Genomic DNA, 19,756 nt, shown 5'->3' with positions numbered 1-19,756 from the left:
GAGGTAATAAGAAAAAGGATACTGACCACTCAGAGATGTAAAAAGGCCATGATACAAATAACGGAGGGTGGTGTCCAGTTTTCTTTTCTAGAATCGGAGAACAGTCCTGGCCAAGCTTTTTAGCTTCTTACTCCACTGTGAGACAATTTTTCTTTATCCTGTTTCCGTCTACAGTCACTGTTGCCTCCTCCTCCTTCCCTCCCATTAGTCACTCTTTCTCACTCCTTCCCTGCCCGAGCCTGTAAGGTGGGAATTGCAAAGATCCCAATGCATAATAATCTCGGTCTTTATGTGAATCAAAATTTAAAACAACAACAACAACACCGACCACAAACACACCTGAGATTTGGTGGGCAAATCAAAAACGGCTCTCACAAGGTAAAGTAAAAGGAAGACACTTGAGTCACCTGTCTTTTATAAAATGAGCTCAAGGCAACGATTGAGGAAAAAAAACAACATCACAGCCCCCCCCCCCACCACCACCACCACCACCACCCCACACAGGTCTTCTTCCCCCAAGCAAATCATCTCACTATTCAGCATGTACGAAAAGTAATCCTAACCCTGTATTGTGCTCCCTGACTATCATGCCAAAATGTCTGCTAGGGCATGGCTATAACCCCACCTCCCATCCAAATGCTCAAATTACTTTTCTTTCAAATTCAAACTCTGTTAGGTCCAGATTTCTGCATGACCAGTTTATCTGTGAACAATTTTAAACTTTTACCAAAGCATTTTTGGTGCAAAATTGGGATCAGGCACAATCTTCAGAAGCACCCCCCCCACACACACACACAAAACACACTTCATGTTAGTCAACAAATTGAAGAGAAAAAAAAAACCAATATTGATGAAATTTGAACAAACAGGATTTTTCCTGGTTTTGATCTGATATGTTTGTTTTTTTATTTTGATCCGGCACCTGCGAAAAGCAGACAAAAACTCAAAGAGACTTCTATGACTAACAAAGAGTCAACCGCAAGGCATAAGGCAAAGATTTGCCGTGTACAGAAAGGCTTTTAATTTGATAAAATTAAGGGGAAAGTAAAATGCGGAGCCGAGGGACCTCTAATGGGGATGACGGTTAGTGTTGGAAGGAGGTGGGGTGGGAATAATATCATTATTTTGCAACCGGCTTGAAGGAATCTCCATTTCTGGAGCCAAGAGGCCGATCAATATGAAGATGGAACAGCTGCAACCGTGTAATTGAAGTAGCTTCCCTGGAATTTAGGTAAAGGTTGATCATCACCTGTTTGTTCTGGAGGACCATTAAAAATACTGACTGATAACAGTGAAATTTTATAACAAGGTCATACAATAGGCTGCGGCTACAGCCACTCAGCACAATTCCTGATGGTAGTATTACTTTGCTCAAAACAGTCGTCACATATTTTCACACAGATATTTTCTCCCTCAACTTTAGTACTTTTGTTTGTTTCTCCTTCCCAGGATGAGGTTTCTATTGTTCACATACTTAGTCACTTTAATTATAAGCTTTGGCTGAAACACACGTGCAATCTCTCATCCACCCCCAGAAAAAAAGTTTAAAATCCGTGGCACCCTTTTCCACAAGCATGCGTTCTCTAGCAATTGCCAAACCCAATACTGCCCATAATAAGCTATGACACACTGCGCTGTTTTGATATAAACCAAGAAACCCCGTAGTGTGTGCCAGAAATAGAGCAAAAGGGCGACTTCTCAAAGCATGACAGCAAAGAGCCATTTCAGCTGAAATGTCAACTGCATTATTCAAAACACCAATGACTGGATTGGAGGAATTCATCACTCATTGCGTGCTTCCACAACAAATTAACCTTTAAGTAAATACGTGACGTGGATGTTTCAAAAAGAGAGTGAACATGAACACCCATTGGCTTGCATTTTTTGAGAACTTAACTCATCGGGTTTGTAGAACAGCATGATAAAAAAAAGACACCATTTGGTGCACACCAACACAATACATGGCCGGACACAAAACCATTGGCAGGACTGTGTCATTTCACTTTGAAATATGATTAACTCATTCAGTACCAAAGACGTGCATTATGTTTTTTCACAGCGAGAGGTGTAGCAATAAGGATGCTATTCTGAAGATTCCAAGTCTGTGGAGACGGTTAACTAATTCGCAAAGATTGAACGCAATAGATGTCCAATCCATTTTGACTGGGAGGGCTAGAAATAATCATCAACTTCTTTAAGGATTCAATAACAACCTGACAAATTAAGACTTCATAAATGAAATGATTTTGCTCCCATAACGGTAGTCGTAGTCGAGCGATTAATTTTGCCACGCTGAGCACTCTAGGGAACAGCGAACTGCATGTAGACAGAACGAAAAAGCGCATGCCAGTGAACAAAAAACTTAATTAAGACAAATCTTCTCTTCAGTCCATTTTAATTATGCACCATGAATCAAGCGTCCATGGCACATTATGCTGCCAAAATGGATGCACAAACCGCACATTGTTTGCCATCAACAGTAGTCTAACCCCAACACTAATTTGATGGCGGCCTTGTGTTTGTGCACCCTTTACACACGTAGACATATCAACTTTACAAGTCTACAACAGTACAGAGCTTCAAGGTAGCTGTAGGCACTTCAACTGAGGTCATGAAGTCCATCCTCTTGCCATCTCACATATCAAAGGTTTCCCATCTTACATTCAATCAGATCCATTTCCGATTCCCCTTATAAGACGCAGTGTTTAACAAAGAAAAAAGTTACATTACCATACATAGAAGTTTTGGATTAGGCAACAAGAGGCCATGCAAGTGTGACTGCTGTGCAAACATCTGTCGAAGTCCTTATCACTATGGGAAAACGTCAAAGGACAAGTCATTGTTTGCCTCGCTCTAGGGCTTTCTCATCTGGACTGAGACTGTGCCTTTAGCAATCCGAGTGCGTCAAAGCAGTGCTTCTCATTAATGATAAATTAGAGAAAAGTGATAGGTTCATCTGCCATCTGTTCTATGCCTTCCATGAGATGAGAGCTGGACCGAAGGCTGTTTTGCTTTCGAGGGAGTGCAGTCTAACCTACACTTTAACCATGTGGGCAGAACTAAGTGATGTCAGTGAATGGAATTAGGGAGAGCTGGGTAGAAGTGAAGCAAAGCACATTGCTTTGGACAACAAAAATGGGGTGTTTATTGTTAAAGCAATCCAAAGGAAATGAAGATATAAAGAACTACTTTGAACATAGGATTTTCTTCACTTCTATGGCTTACTTTGTGGCACATCTGCAGTTTATTAACTCACTGTCTGCCATGTCTGTGTGCCACCTTTAAAGCACTTCACGGCCTGGCCCCATCCTATATATCTAACCCCCTCTGTATTAACACTCCCCTCTGTTCACTTTGTTCCTCTTCTTCCCTCCATATTTCTGTCCCTCGTGCCCCCCTCCCCACCTTTAGTTCCTGAGCCTTTAATCACTCTGCCCCCCAGCTCTGGAACTCCCTACCCCCAAAATTTCACAACATCACAACCGTGCTTACCCATCTTGATCTTTAACTCTGTTTTATCTTGAAGTCTTAATTTTCTATTGCTTTTAATTTGTGTATCCTGCTTTTAATTTGCGTTTGTTAATTTTTAATCTATTGTTCAGTGTCCTTGAGTGTTTGAAAGGCGTTTTGAAATAGAATGTATTATCATCATCATTATTGACAGCGATAGACTTCCAATTCATTTGAAATGTGAGGGGCTGGCCGGTGATTGATCACTAGGTGCCAGTTCAAATGGATTGGATGTCTATTAATGTCAATGGCAGTAAATTAGTAAATATAATTGCTCGCCGTATAACTCCAATTTAGAAAAGTGCTGCCAAATAATTTTGACCACATACAATCTAATTTAATGTGCAAAAAAAATATCAAACCTTTTGCTGTATATATATCTGAGTAACATGTTTTGGAAAAGAGAATTAAATGGGCATTCAATTAGTTATCAAAATTTTCACAAAAAGAGACATTAAACGTATGTAGTAACCTTTAAAGCAGCTAAATGGCAACTTCTTGTAAAGTTAAGAACTATTCACTAGTGATGGGTTTTGTTTCCTTGGCAAAGCGACCTATTCAGAAAAGAAACTTTCAAGAACCCCAAATTATTATATATGTATTATTATACTATATTATATATTAATAATGAATCGGGTTTTGAAAGAAGGTTTAAAGAAGAGACAAATAATCAGAAGCATAGTCAATATTTACTTTACTGAAAAGTACTGAAAAGTTAAAATGCCAGCAAGACAAGCCTAACCCTGTAAAAGTGGCCACAATATCAGAAACAATGAAAATGTCACAATGGTGACATTCCATGTTGTTGGGGTAGCCGACTTTTCTTTTTAGTGTTGGGACATTACGGAGGTATTTAAGGTCTTCCACTTTGGTCCAGCTGGCTGCAGAGCACTATTGCATGGTGGCTGTTCGAATTTTGACCTTTCCAGAGCTGGGAACTGCTTCTCTGTTTCTCATCAATTCTAGATTCAGGAGGGGAAGAAATTGATTGCAGAATATTCAGCCCTCCATGAAGCGAGTTATGATGGCCTTATAGTGTAACTTTGAGAGCACATTTTCTATGTGATGTTTTGCTTTTGATCAGTACTACTACCAGTACTCCTGCAGTTAAACTGACTCAAGTAAACTTTATGAGCAATGTGGTGCAAACTGATTGATGCCTGTTTAAACAGATTAGGACAAGAAGCAACATGCAGATTTAAACAATTAACTCTGTTAAATTTCCCAGTGAGATGAGCGATTGGCAAACCATGCAAATAGAACAGCGGAAACTCAATGGAAGCGCAATTGAGTTGGAACATTGTTGCATTCGTCAAACATCTGGAAAAAAAATATTGCACTTCAATTACATCACATAGTAGCCCATCATATCACTTCTGAAATGATTAGTTGCAAGACCATTCACATCTTTAATTCAGGCAGCACAGACACAAAAGTGCAAGTGAAAGACAACTAAAGATCAAAGAGCAGCAAAGACTGCATGTCAGCTTATTAGGGACCACACTGGGACGAATAATGGTCTTAAATGTATAGTATACACGAAGAGTGTGACAATATCTCGATACAGCGATATATCACGATATTTTGCAACCCGATTGGTTATCGATATGTTCCCGCCAAGTATCGATACTTTTAGTTGACATATTGGCCATACAATGGAATATGAATGCTGTAAACTGCTCAATGTTTGTTGAGCAATTCCTTGGCGGCCCACTAGGGGCGCTCATGAGTGGCGGTGAAGGTAAAGTGCGCACAAGTCGTCTAGAGAAGAAGAGACGAAGCTCCAAGTGGGTTGAAAAAAATAAAAAAGCTCCGTGAGAACGGTGGAGGAAAGAGTGAGAAAATATTGCTACAAATCACACATGTGGACACACTTTAGATTTTACACCAACAAGAAAGGAAGTAAAGTGAACAAGAACTTTGCTGTATGCAAGAATTGTCTAAGAAAAATAAGGTTCACTGGCAGGTGGTGACGTAGTGGACACCGGAGTTTGTGTGCTTCGCTTTCATCACTTGAGGTAAGAAAGTTTTGCAATGTAATTGACTTTTTAATTTACAAGTATTATTTTGATGATATTTGGTGTTGAATGATATAAAATAAACCAGGACCCTAAACTGGATGAAAAGGAATATCAAACACGCCTACATGAATTTAGTGATTTATTTGATATTATTTGAGTACCACTTTCCATCTAGTTTACTACACAAACTGTTATTACTACCATTTTGATACAATAAGCTATAAAAATGGTTTGAATAGCTTCCAAGATATATAAGGTGATGTGCATGATAATTAATGTAGCCTACATTTTTTTTTTTTTTAAAGGTAATTATTGCATTTTTAATTTCTAAACATTCATATTTTTTTAATTTACTCAATAGGAAGGATTTAAACTGAAAAGCTATTAAGTAGCTAATATTTTTTGTTTTATTTTGTTTTTAAGGTGAGGAAGAATGCGACTTACCGAGTGCGACATCTCAAATTCTGAAGCAGATTGGGGAAGTGCTCAAACCAATGCTTTTGGCAACAAAGGTCATATACAAAGAAAAGACCCACCAATTTTATCATTGCCCCACTCCAAGCTCAACTACTGACAGACACCTACAGCTCTATTAATTTTTTTTTTAACTTTAAAGAAATTAAGGGTGCCATTCATCATGATCTCTCCAAGAGATATCAGTGGTTGTGGTGTGTTTCCTCTATATGTGCAGGTACACAATTTGCAGTAGATGTATATTTTACAGCAATGTTGCACAAAAAAGGTGTCACTGTTCAATAAATGACTTAAACAGTATTTTTTTCTATTTTGAAATATCTTTTTTCGTTTCAACAGTTGTATCGTAGAATATCATGTATCAAATTTCGGACCAGTATATCGATAATCGTTATCGTGAGCCTTGTATCGTGAATTGTATCGTATCGTGAGGTGCCCTGAGGTTCCCGCTCCTAGTATAGACTATATGGCATGTCGCTACACTAATGTACCTCTTGTCTGCAGAATTTATTACACTGGCTAGAAGTGCGGATAATTTCGTGAACGTCGCCTAAACCACCTTGTATAGCCAGACTATCCGTATAATAATTGGATAAAAAAGAAAATGACGTCACCCGGCGCGCCACTGCCATTACGGCATTGTAAACAATGGAGGCAAATGGTACAGACGTAGCTTTCCTGCTCCTTTTTTTTTACGACTGAAAGCGCTTGTAAATTTTATGCTTGAATATGTCCGGGGAAGGTATTGAAAACGCCGAAAAATTATAAGCTTCCGGTTCAGAGGTGACCCGCGCGGACGATGACGTCACAGACTAGGCTCCTCCTTTTTGCGCAGGCGTAGTCTGCGCAAATGCAGGCGTCCCTTGCAAGAGTGTGGCATTTATAAACGCACCTTAAACGTAATGCAGACAGGTACAAAATATTGTCTGAATTACAAGGCAAAAAAATGATCCCTCCTAGTGCACTAGCCTTAGTCAACATTTATAGAAGTTACACATTACAAACAAAACAACATCTAGGAAAGCAACTTAACGACGGCTTGATGAATGAATGAAAATATGATGAGTGGTTTTCCTAAACTTTGGCATGGCAATTTTATGCAGCATTGCTCCATGAACTGTTAGATTCAAGGGGTGGGTTGTGTAAGGGTGCATTCTCGCACAAGGAAGAAATTCTCATTGGTGTCTACTGGGGGTGTTTAAAAAAAAAAAAAAAAAAAAAGATTCTAAGATATATCGTGATATTATGTCACGCAATTCTCGTATTGATTTAAAGTTTGTATCAATCCTTACACATGCATTTTGGGTGAAAATAAACAATTTAGTGGCTGCACTTCTACTTTCGTCCAATAGTTGGCAGCACGCAGTCGCATTGCATTGCAGTCTGCTGAAGTAACAACAACAGACTAATCCGAGTAGAGCAGGGGTGTCCCAACTATTGGGACACTGAGTGCTGGATTTCATTCCAACAAAACAAGACGACACCTTTTCACCAATCTGGTGTCATAGACTTCATAACCTATTGACATGACAGGGGAAACGAGGCCGATTCATGGAGGCGTATTTTTTAAAATTTCAAATATTTTCAAAACCAAAGCTGCTACCGACCTAAAACCAAAACAGGCCCTTAAGTTAGCCATATATGTGTCTCCATTAGCAGCGGCATCAAAAAATTCAAAGTCTTTCCCTTATAAAATCCCAATTAATTATTTTTTATATAGTATAACACAACTTAAAATAGCTATAAAAGTCTCCGATTTTATACTAGATGCACAAAAATCACCAAATGTGGAGATAACCACCTATATTTTCAGGATCAATAGCAATATTTAACATCATATAGGTTTTTGACCAAAATAGCAACTTTTTTTTTTTTTTTTTTTATTGCAAGTTTTCAACAGCTAATAAATCACTCAATTTCACATCAGAAACTTGAGGAAAACATCCAGAAACAATTACAATATTTAAATAGATTAATAATAAACTATATACAATCACAAGTATTATGGAGTAGAATAGTCCTTTATAATCATTATACACTATATACTGTCAGTGAATGAGGCTAGCGGCCGCCTGGCGTAAACAGAGCTTTTCTGGTGAAAATTCTTGTGAATAAATGCTTAAATCCCCGAATTCCTCATAGCTATGGAAGTAAACAGTCTTGATTCTTGGTTAAAAGCAAAGAAACCATGCAGTTAGCGTTTATTTTACGTATATTGTCGAAGTACAATGCTACTCTGTTAGCGAATGAGGCTAGCGGCCGCCTGGTGTAAACAGAGCTTTTCTGGCAAAAATTCTTGTGAATAAATGCTTAAATCCCTGAATTTTTTTTATAGATATGGACATAAAACATTCTCGATTCTTGGTTAAAAGCAAAAGAAACCGGGCAAGTAGCATGTATTTTACGTAAATATGGCAAATGTGCGACTCGTCTTTAAGCCGCGTGTGTAATAAACTCCATGTGTATACAAAGAAGAAAATTCTTGCGAATAAATGCTTCAATCACTGAATTCTTTATAGATGTGGACGTAAAACTCCCTCGATTCCTTGTTGAAAGAGCTAAAAACAGGGCAGTTATGCATCTATTTTACGTATTTATGTTGGAGAATGACGCCAATGCCGTAGTGGTTCCCATTCTCCCATTGATTTTTTTCACAACGTTTCAAAATGCATGCATGGTACGAAAAATAAAATATTTACCTTGAATCCTCGAACAAATCACTCCTGAGACAATCATTCCTGTTTGCATGCGCTACAGCTTTCGTAGTTCTTCCAAAAATCCAATCTTAAATCTGGCTTGGAAAGAGCGTGTGCAGTCTCCGAATGACTATTCATAAATGAAGCTCGGCGGCTCGGCCCCGAAGAATGACGAAGTGTCACGTCAATAGTAATGAAGTCTATGCTTAGCCTGGTACACCAGTCTCACCGCTGTTCCAGCGATTGAGTCTGGCGACCGTCCAGCGGATCAAATTCCCAGGGCGGAGCAAGCCACAGCAAACAGACAGCGGAGTGGACCAATCAGCGACGGGCAGACGTGACGTTAGTAAAGCGACGAGGGACTTGCGCGCGGAAGTAGACATACGAGGAGAGCGGAGTTTATTCAACATGGCTAGCGCGAGACAGACTGTTGTCAATGACTTGTGTCGATGTGTTTTTGGTCATTTAAAACTGATTTTACTGTGGATTGGAACATATTCTCGGCTCTCCTGTTCGCCATCTGTGTTGTTGTGGAGATGACTTCCGACGCAGAAGAGTGACGTTGTTCGTTAAGAACACGTCATGTAAATAAACAAATCTGATTGGACGGTAGATATTGTGCTTGCTCGAGAGGCCGTTAATGGGCTGGGTCCCAGACTGTTCTCACAGTGTGAGAAATACAGGGAGAACAGTTTGGCCGTGCCAGGAATGTCTATGCGATGTAATCAATTGATTGCAGTCAGGTGCTGCTCGTTTTAGCAGAAACTTCATTGGTTAAACTGTCTGTGCTCAATTGGTAGGACAAAAACCAGGACCCAGAGCAGCCCTTGAGGATCGGTTTGGACACCCCTAGAGTAAATGGATAAGTCCTTTTATAAGTCTGAAATTTGGGCTCATTTTGGCTTTGATTGCATAAACAGAGGCACGGAGTATTAATAATCCTGCATTTAAGTAGATATAGACCGAGAAAGAAAATGTTGATAAAAAATAGTGAAAGCCCTATGTTGTTCAAACAAACAAAAACGTTTTTACTTGAGTGTTGGATGAGGTTTCAGGAATAAATAGATATAAATGTACTCTGTCCATTTTGATTTGTTTTTTTTTCTAAAGTCATATACAAATATCAGACTAATCGTCTTCTAGTGCAGTACCGGGATTAATCTGATCGAATCGTGACCTGTGAATCGTGATGCCAATTGTATCGCCTGATATGAGGCAATCCACACCCTTAATGTCTACAATGTGAAAAAAACTTAGCAAAGCTTGATACCAGAGAAACAGCACCATTAAAACCTTTAGCATTTATGGAGCTGAACACATTCGCTACTATTGATGACGCTAGGCATTGAATCAATTTTAATTTGGAGGATGACAGTTCAAATGGATTGGACGTTTATCAGCATCATTGGCAGTCAGTGAGTTTAAGCTCATCCCTAAGGGGCCGAACAATGACACGTGACTGCTGACCACTGAAAAAAGTGATGAAAATAAAATATATCACTGTTATCAGCTATATAAAAACACTCCTGCAGTAGCCACCTAATGATAAGAAGCTTAAGAAAAGTTTCCAGCTGCGTATGACTAAACATATACACCTATTCATTGAGAATCCAGTTCCACACAGAAAGCACAACACATCCTCCTCCTCAAAGTTTAGTTTAGGAGTCTACAAGTGATTAAAAGCGCTAAGCCTTCAGTCTGCTTAAGTAGCTTGGTGTCCTTGCCAGTGCATGATTATCCCTGGGCTTGCTTTGGTTTTGGGTTGGGGGGTTTAAAACCCTTTAAGACTGCTATAAGAATACAGTCTGTTTGTGTAGCCTTAACATTTTGAGCATTGTTTTCAAATTAAACTATGCTTTTTAAAGCCCAACTTCAGGCAAGACGGCAAATACCAAAACTTAAATGAGATGGCTATCGCTAGAATCTAGAGCTGTCCCGACTAGTCGACGTTGTCGACGTCATCAATGGCGTAAATGCGTCGACGTGCAAAACATACCGTCGACGGGTAATGACGGGTTAAAAAAAAAATTACATGTGGATAAAGTTAAGAATGGCAGGCGCTCACGATGCAAGCGGTTGTTACTGGCACCCCCAAGGGGGCCGCTGTTATTTCAATGTAACCAGCATTGTCAGATTGAGCAAAGAGGAAGAAAGTGGGCGAGCGAGAGAGAGGGAGCGAGATCGGTGAGTTGGGAAAGTGCGCGGGTAGCGCGGAGTTCAGTGGCCGCCCGCCCCACGTTTTTGTTTTGGTGAATAAAAGTATCCATAAAGAGCCATCCGACGTCTCTCGGTGTTTTTATGCACGCCGCCGCCTTCCTGAGGAGGAAATCGGACGAACCGACCGACAACGAGCCAAGTGAATCACCGGTTCACTCCTCACTACAGCGAGGAGTTGAAAACACTGCCAGTTACCAAAAAGGGCAGAATTGGTGACACGTAAAAGTGGCATAAAGCCAAAAAAGCGGACCAGAATAGCCACAGCCTGGAATTTTTTCAAGGAAAATATGGAGGGTGCCCCATTGTATACTCCTAGCTAAACTGAGCTCGCATACCACGGTAGCACGTCGGCTATGAACGAACACATGAAGCGCCGTCACCCAAGTATAATTTTCGAAGACAACAAGAAACAACAAGCTAGCGGATTGTAAGTCCATACAACTTTGTAACGATTTTTTAAAATGGGAGTTACCATTATGTGCGTCGTATCAACGTGCAATTTCATAAATTATAAATACATTTAAAATAATTAATATATACAATATAATTATATAATATTTTTTAAAATTATTATTAAATTTATTAGGATCATGGAAGCTCCCACTTGGGGAAAATATATACATATATCCTGTATATACATAATATAATAAAAATTTACATGGAAACAGCACTGGCCTGCTCACTGTAATCCATGACTGCACTAACGTTATTTACTTTATATTATAAAGTATCATTGTGTATATACATATAGTAGTATACTATAAAATTAATACTATATATTTAATTTTGTTACTGTGAGTATGTGTGCCTCTCATTCAAAATAATTGTGGTAATATTTCAGTGTGCCCTCTACTTTATCTATTTTCAGGTGAAAACAAACAAAAGTTAAACAGTTTTTCCCCTCCCCCAAAAATGCGGAATGCACACCAGAAAAAGCATCTGAACTCACACAAAGTATTCTGAAAATGGTTGTCCGGGACATTGCAATTCATTTTAACATTTAGAACAATATAGACAATGATATACCACAAAAAGAGTAAGAATTGTTTTGACTCCTATTAAAGATGTGAAGTCTCAGTGTTTCCATTTACATTTTTTTTTTTTTGCACTAGATAATGCCAGCAGCATTTGGCCGCATTGTTTGTGATTTATTATTGATATTTATGTTATTTATTTATACATTAATAAAGTATGTAGGTGTTCCAAAATGTTTTTGTGAATTAATAAGCTTCAACAAAAATTTCATTATTAAAGTAGAAAATATATATATATATATATATATATATATTAGATTAGTTGACTGACTAACCGTAAAAATAGTCAGCTGATTAATCGGGAGGAAATTAGTCGTTTGGGACAGCCCTACTAGAATCCTAACAAAAAAGCTTTTTACTGTTTGGAAATAGGAGAAGGAGTATGCGAGTTCAACATATCGGCCAAACAGCACAATACAGAAGAGTCTATTTTGCCAGCCCGAGTGAATAACCTGCTTGAGTAGTCCGTGGAGAGTGGAAAAGAGTGGAAAGAGGTCTTTGTGAATGGCAGAGCCAACACGGGTAACAATAAATGTTCTTTTGTAACAAATTTAAGCCTTTTAACCTCTGGAGCCACTTTGGTTTCTGAAGGTTGTGTTGATTCTATTTGGAAATGTGAAAATGGAAACAATACAATGCCGTTTTAGGACTAATATAGGGAAAATATTTATCTCTGAATTATAGCCTTCATTTGGGAGTGTAAAGGGAAAGTCTTAACTTTGGACTTGGGTGTTAGTTTCAGTAAAAGAACGAGTCATCCATTTGTTATGCAATTGCTGTTATAAAAACACTCATTACACATGATCAGGACTGATTTTTTTTGTGTGTCTACACTTACTCAGCTCATCACATGACTCTGATATCATGTACAAGGGATATTTATATATTGGTATTTGTGAAATAACTTGTTTTCCTAGTAACACTTTGGTATTGTGTTGCATCATCAAGCAAACAGAGAACTTCAGATGTGAAATCAAATCTGAAATGATTTGTTAACCAACCCTCCTTAGTTCTACTACTACTGCACGTCTACAATTAAGAATAATTATACTGTAAACCCTCGACCCATCTATCTTGCTTGTTTATTTTATACTTTTATAGGACACTAACTTATTGGCTGCCACTGACAGTGATAGATGTCCAATCCATTTTGACTGGGAGGGGTGGCAGCCATTATTCGGATCAGCGATCACAGAAATATGAGCATTCATAGCCAGTCCTCCCAGTTTAAATGAATTCAACAGCTATTGTTATTTTTCATATTGCTTATTTGTTTTTTTAAACTCTAGAGCAGTGGTTTTTAACCTTGCTAAAAGTACCGAACCCCACAAGTTTCACATGTGGATTCACCGAAACCTTCGGAATTAGATAATAAAGCAAGTTTTTTTCAAATTTAAAAATTAAATCAAATCTCACCTAGCAAGCTAATAATTTAGCAAATTCCCATTCAAAATTCTTCTCATTTTGACAGCATGTTTTATAAACAGGTCAAAATTTGAGACCACGCTGCCCATTGGTCTGTTATATTCCCTCATACCAAGTATGAGTCAACCTTCCACTGAGCAAACCTGTTCCTCCTCCCATCAGATCGAGGACTAGCAGTTAAAATAAATTGATTAAGCCTGTAAATTGGAAGCAAACCAGTTCAAAACCTGGTTTAAAAAGCCGCTTTGCCTAAATTTAATCATAAACTAGGGCTCTGCATTTCTTTACCTTCACCAAACCCCCTAAGATGTACTCACCGAACCACTGGGGTTCGATCAGACCCAGGTTAAGAACCACTGCTCTAGAGCCGGGGTCCTCAATTAGCAGTCCGCAGTTCACGACCAGACCACAGAACACCTCTCTGCGGACCCAGAGCAAATGGATCTTTTCAAGAAACTTTTTTTTAACATATATTATTTGTATGAATCGCCGATCTATCGCTATGCGCTACTATTCTATGGCTAAATTCTGTTTCATTTTTAGTCAATTATCTTCCATGTTCCCACTTTTGTTCTGACAACGATGCACTGATCGGCTGAGAGAGCCTGCATGGATGCGCTGATTGGCTGAGAGCGCGTACATGGATGCGCTGATTGGCTGAGAGAGCCTGCATGCTACTAGCTAAAGGCAACGGACCGCAGCAATCTGAAACATGAGTCGCACCCAACACTTTATTCTGTTTGTTTACATGCCACCAGTGGAAGATTTAATCAAACAAAATGGCATGCTCAAAGTTGACCAAGAGAAGAAAAGTGGACAATGAAAATCGCCATTTCAATGAGGAAGGCTGACAAATATGCGTCCATTTTACCAACTGCAAGTACCAAACCTGTGTGCTTAATATGCTTAAAGACAATTGCGCTGTTAAAAGTGAAAATATGAAACACCATTATGTTAAAAACCACAGCTCTTTTGAAGAGAAGTTTCTTCCTAAATCAGATATGAAAAGGCAAGAAATTAACAGGTTGAAGCAGTCATATCAAGAGTCAAGCAAGGTTATTTTTGAATCGATGACAAAACAAATTGCAACGGACTGCTCATTCAGAGTGTCGTGGGTGTTGGCCAGACATAAGAAGCCGTTCTCTGATGGAGATATAATAAAAGAGTGCATGACTGAAGTGATGGCAGCAATGTTCGAAGGAAAAGAAAAGGAGGAAATGACAACAAAATTCAAACAAATCTAACTCCCAGATTCATCAACCACAAGACGCACTGAAGTACTGGCTGATGATATGAGTAAACAGCTTTGGGACCCCCAAATGCCATTTTTCTTATTGAGCAGTGTTTTACAGTTAAAGTTACTGTCAATAAATATTATGTTTGCACCTTAATGACAGCTTGTCATTTATGTTCTGTACATGTACTGTACTACTTGCACATTTTCTTTTTTGTCCAGCAGTGTTTTACTGTTACAAAATGTACTGTCAATAGTTATTGTTTGCACCTTAATGACAGATCTTTTCAATTATTTAGTGTACATGTGTAAACATTGTACTTGCATGTTTTTTTTTTTGGGGGGGGGGGTATTTTTATTTAATGTCAATAAAATGTTTTGTTAATTTAGTTTTATTTTATCAGAATGCACTGGATTTAAAAAGAAAACCACCTTCGACCTGCCTTGTACTTGACCAACGTTAATAAATGGACCCATGCTTGTATGAAAAAAATAATTGTGGACCTTCAAGATTTGTATTTGAGGACCCCTGCTCTAGAGTGTTACTTGAAGCCACAACCAAAGTGTATTTCTGTTTGTTTATTTTATTAATTTTGTTCTTATTAAGATTTTATTGGTTTATAATATTTATTCATCAAACACAAAAAAGAAATTAAAAATCTGAAATTAGTTGTGACCTGGCATGCACATATGTGGTCATAACATTTGGGTCATACTGTACAGGCCGCAAATGCTGATATTTTGACCTACATGACCCAAATTGTCATCCCCCCATATGTGGATGCCAGGTGATAGTAACATTCTGTTTTGTTGTTGTTGTTCTTGTTGTTTTTGTTTGTTTTTTAATGATTAACAAAGTCACTTGCCCTATAAAGGGGCAAACCGGGTTTATGTCAATTATTTAATAATTTATGTAATTGCTTTTCCGTGGGGATCCTCTGAGGATGTCGACATACGTCTGCCATCAGAAAACAAGCTAAGTAGTCATCTGAAGGGTGGCATGTTACTAACAGAAAAGTAATAGGGAGAAGCAAAGCCCCATTCAAGCTCTTGAGTAAGAAAAAGGAAAATCACAGTACAACCACTAGGTTGGCCACTGCCCAAAACTCCATCCCTCTCCTCCAATAGTGTTTTCATGTGTTACAACAGTGGGGGTCTGACGAACACGGCGCCTAATTTTACATGTACACACGATAAAACAAAGGCATAGAGGCTTATTTTAGGAAGAGTGTCGGTGGCACGTTCGTTCACTTGTATGCGCGGCGGATGAGCGCCAGCTTCACGTCAGAGGGAAAAACTTGGCCAAAAGCACCACGCTGCTGGACCCATGCTAACCACACATTACACCTTTGGTTCGCAGCTTCCAAACAGACCGAAACGTCTATTCACAACATATCAGACACTCGTCAAATATCGCGGCCTCTTCTTCGGTAGTAACCGATGTAGACGCCAAATGCCGAATTTAAACTCGCACTTTTGCGTGCCGTAGACACAGTCAAACGTCGTTGAAAGGCAGCGTACAATGAAAAGTTTCATCCAACTTAGCATCGGTTCGTTTTATGCGAGCGTCACTTAAAGGTATCACGGACAATAAACAAACGGGGGGAAATCACGGCGGTCGCGAATACAAAATAACATCAAAAAGGAAAGGTTTGTAAATGTTAAACTCACCTTTCGTTACGATCCGCTCCGGGAAATCCATGCAGCGACTCGCTCGTTCCCGACGCACTTACATCGTCCGTCCGCTATTGCTCAACTTGAGGCCAGCCAACTAGCCAGCTGTGACTGACAAACACTGTGAAAGCCCAAAGAGAGAGAAACGTACATCCGCTTCTTACTTTCAAAATAAATCAAATTTAGCAAGAGGTAACGACGTGATAATTATCATACTAGAAGTACTGTAGTTCAACAGGACACTGTTCCAAGAGTATGGTATCCACGATTGTCCATGTATTTTTGAATTGGCATAACTTTACTTGTTTAGACAAATCGGGATAAACTGGTAAGAAGCAACCTGGAGGGCATAATTCAATGGCAGGCAGGTGCGTTATCAGGGCGGGGGCAGTGCCCACCCACGAACACGATCTGCCCACCCAAAGAAAACTGGATGTAGTACTAACGGCAGTCTGGGCACCGCATATGGTATCCCATTCATATAGTACTGATGTGTTCTAAGTTTTAACCTTTGCGTTGTTACCTTTTTCACCTTAAAAAATGAAATGAAATGTTGGTTTTGTTCCTAGGGGGCGCTACACACATTTATTTATTTATTTAATAAAAATGAATGAAAATCCCCCATCCTGTACAACAATGTTCAAGTTATGCCTTTTAAACTACCAATTTAGAGTATTCAATCAGCCTTCCATGCATGTTTTGGGATGTGGGAGGAAGCCGGAGTTCCCAGAGAAAACCCATGCATGGAAACTCCACACAGGAATGCCGATGCCCGGGATTGAACCCTTGATCTCAGAGGCTGACGTGCTAACCACTCAGCCACCGTGCATGGAAAATGAATGAATGAATGAATGAATGTTACACAAGCACTTTTACTGTCCTTTCCCTGATTACGCTCATGGCATTTTCAGAAAAAAACATTGCACAACATGGCATATTATGATAATACAATTTGGAGAATAATTTTTACACGCACGCGCACTACATTCGAAAATTTGTTATATATACATATGTGATAATATATGTATGTAGAGGATTTGGTCAGACAATATTTTGTAAATTAATTCCTTCCCAACAGCCACACACAACAAAAATCAACAAATCACTGACTGTGATTATACACACGTGCGTACATGAAGCTTTGAGATATGAACCCAAACCAATTAACTAAAGTGGTGCACTGCCTCATGAGGCTTCATCTCACCATCGCTAGAACGTAGCCTTGTACTCTTAGGGGCAATTGAATTGGCAATTAAATTTTCAGTTGAACATGATTTGTGATATGGTGTTTGATAACTCAAGAAACTGGCGTTGAAAACTTGCATGTTTTTTTGTCGTTTTTTTTTTACTGCATGACAATAAGTCAATAGCTAACACTTGGTACAACAATTACTTAAACAACACTTTCAAAATAACTACAACCACTCGGCTCCCTCTACTGGCTAAGTTGGAACTTACAGGCAACAATAAGTCTGTAACGAATTAATTTAATTGCAATGGACCAAAAAAAAAAAAAAAAATAGAAAACCGGTCTCAGAGGGTCAATATGTATAAATACCTAGAAGACACTACAAATAACGGAGATGTAGCAATTTTAATTAGTGTAATTTTCTTTTTCCTTTTCTTAAAAAGCTACAATGCTCAAGTAGGTCGAAATCCAGAGTAGGGCTACTGTACCTTAAAACGTGTTGTTTTCTCCTTGAGATAACTGTTGTTGTGATTTGGTCTACACAAATAAAAGTTGATTTGATTTTATTTGACTTAGAACACATCCATAACTGAACAGTATGGACATGCAGGTGACAATGTTTTTTTAGGTAACCTATTGTGGTTCCTCGGTTTTATTATTATTATTATTATAGTTATTGTTTGTTTCGCAGCCCCTTTGAGCTCAATTTGACCCCCTTAGAATGCTTCAAAATGCCCCAAAATCAGCAGGCAGGTCAAGACTAAGCTAGAGAACGATAAACCAATACGACCGGATATCCAGTTTTACATGTGAGAGATACAGCTGTATCGATAGTAAAGTTACCATTTGACAGTAATTAGCCATTAAATATTCAATGAACCGATCGTAGAGCTAGAATTCGGCTATCGCGAGCACAATAATCGGCCTCTAATACCTACCATTGCCTAGGTCAATGCATTGCTTAATATGATAATAATTTAGCTTTTACCTCACATGCTGCGCTTGAGTCATTCACCACACCGCGCACTGAGATTGTGACCGCCGTCGTGGTTGCCTCAACTTCCCATTCATTTCGGCAGAACTGCTAGTTGTTGCCGTCATTACCCGATAGTCACAGGCGTGTCATAAAAACGTGAGAGCTAACAAAACCACTGTAACGCACACTCCGTAGCATTTTCTTCACAGCCAAAACGAAACTAGTAGTGGCAACAAAGCAACATGCTAAAACAATGGACCGTTTGCACACCACGGCAGCGAAGTGCAGCGATTGATTTTCAACGCACCTAGGAAAACAAAAGTCGGACTTTGAAGTGACGAAGGCAGCCAGATCTGTTTGGTTGCATGAGACAGAGCTAGTGTGAAGAGTGAAGCGGTACAGAGATTTTGAGTTTTTAACCCTGAAAAATTACTCACTAAAATGGTGGAAAGGGCGGCATACTGTTTCCACGAAACGCAGTCTACTTAAACATGAACATGTGGATCAGTTGATCTTCCTCAAGAAAAATCCGCCCTTCAAAAAAGATATATAGACAGTGATGAGGAATAAAAAAATGTGGAAGCACAGGCATAAGTGAATGACTTTGCTGTGTATAAGGTTAAAGTAATGATTATAGACCTGTCTAAAATGCCATGTTTTTATTCCCCCAGTTATACCAGTGGTAAAGCATAATTTATTATTTATTTATGATAACACTAGCAGGTTTAATTCTTTTTTTCTAGAGCTGCTGCATATACAGTGGGGAGAACAAGTATTTGATACACTGCCAATGGGTTTTGGCAGTGTATCAAATACTTGTTCTCCCCACTGTAATTAATATTTTTTGCTTGTAAGATGTTTACGTTGAAAGTTTGCACCTAAATTACTTACCTATTGTGTTCAAAACACCAGGAAATACATTAATTAAATTACTGCACTTTATTGTTGTCTGTCACTGGAGTTTTATTTTATTATCAATCCCATCTAACAAAATGACGGTCATATAGTAAGCTTTATTTTTTTTTCATAAAAAAATAAAACATAACATTGGTATGAAATTTCGCTGTTTAATTTAATTTTTGATCTTTTTTTTTAATATGTTTAAAATACTGTACGAACACACACAACAAATGTTTACTATGGGTATCGTTTTCACTCTGTATCGAACCGTATCGTTCTTAAACTGTTTCGAATCGTATCAAATCGCTCCGCCTTAAGAATGTATCGTTTTTTAATCTAATCGTAAACTGTGTATCTAGATACATGTCGAATCGGCTTCATGCCAGAGATTCCCAACCCTAGTCAA

General features: G+C 38.7%; 1 protein-coding gene across 3 annotated transcripts in view; it reads right to left on the bottom strand.

Annotated features, from left to right (window-relative positions):
• The window catches only part of zgc:77158 (solute carrier family 45 member 3), a 60,557-nt gene extending 43,959 nt beyond the window's left edge, over nt 1-16,598 (bottom strand). Inside the window, exons 1-3 of one of the 3 annotated variants that reach the window (XM_057837900.1) lie at nt 16,502-16,598; nt 16,283-16,406; nt 13,695-13,798 (exon numbers count right to left, since the gene is read on the bottom strand). The gene's annotated coding sequence lies outside the window, so the exon portion shown is untranslated. Of the gene's footprint in view, nt 1-26; nt 449-13,694; nt 13,799-16,282; nt 16,407-16,501 lie in introns of those variants that run through there. The other 2 variants (XM_057837899.1, XM_057837901.1) reach the window with 2 other exon arrangements.
• Nucleotides 16,599-19,756: the final 3,158 nt, after the last annotated feature.

This window comes from Corythoichthys intestinalis, chromosome 5 (genome assembly GCF_030265065.1).
Source record: "Corythoichthys intestinalis isolate RoL2023-P3 chromosome 5, ASM3026506v1, whole genome shotgun sequence".
NCBI classification, from domain to species: Eukaryota; Metazoa; Chordata; class Actinopteri; order Syngnathiformes; family Syngnathidae; genus Corythoichthys; species Corythoichthys intestinalis.
This window is presented reverse-complemented; position numbering and strand designations above follow the sequence as displayed.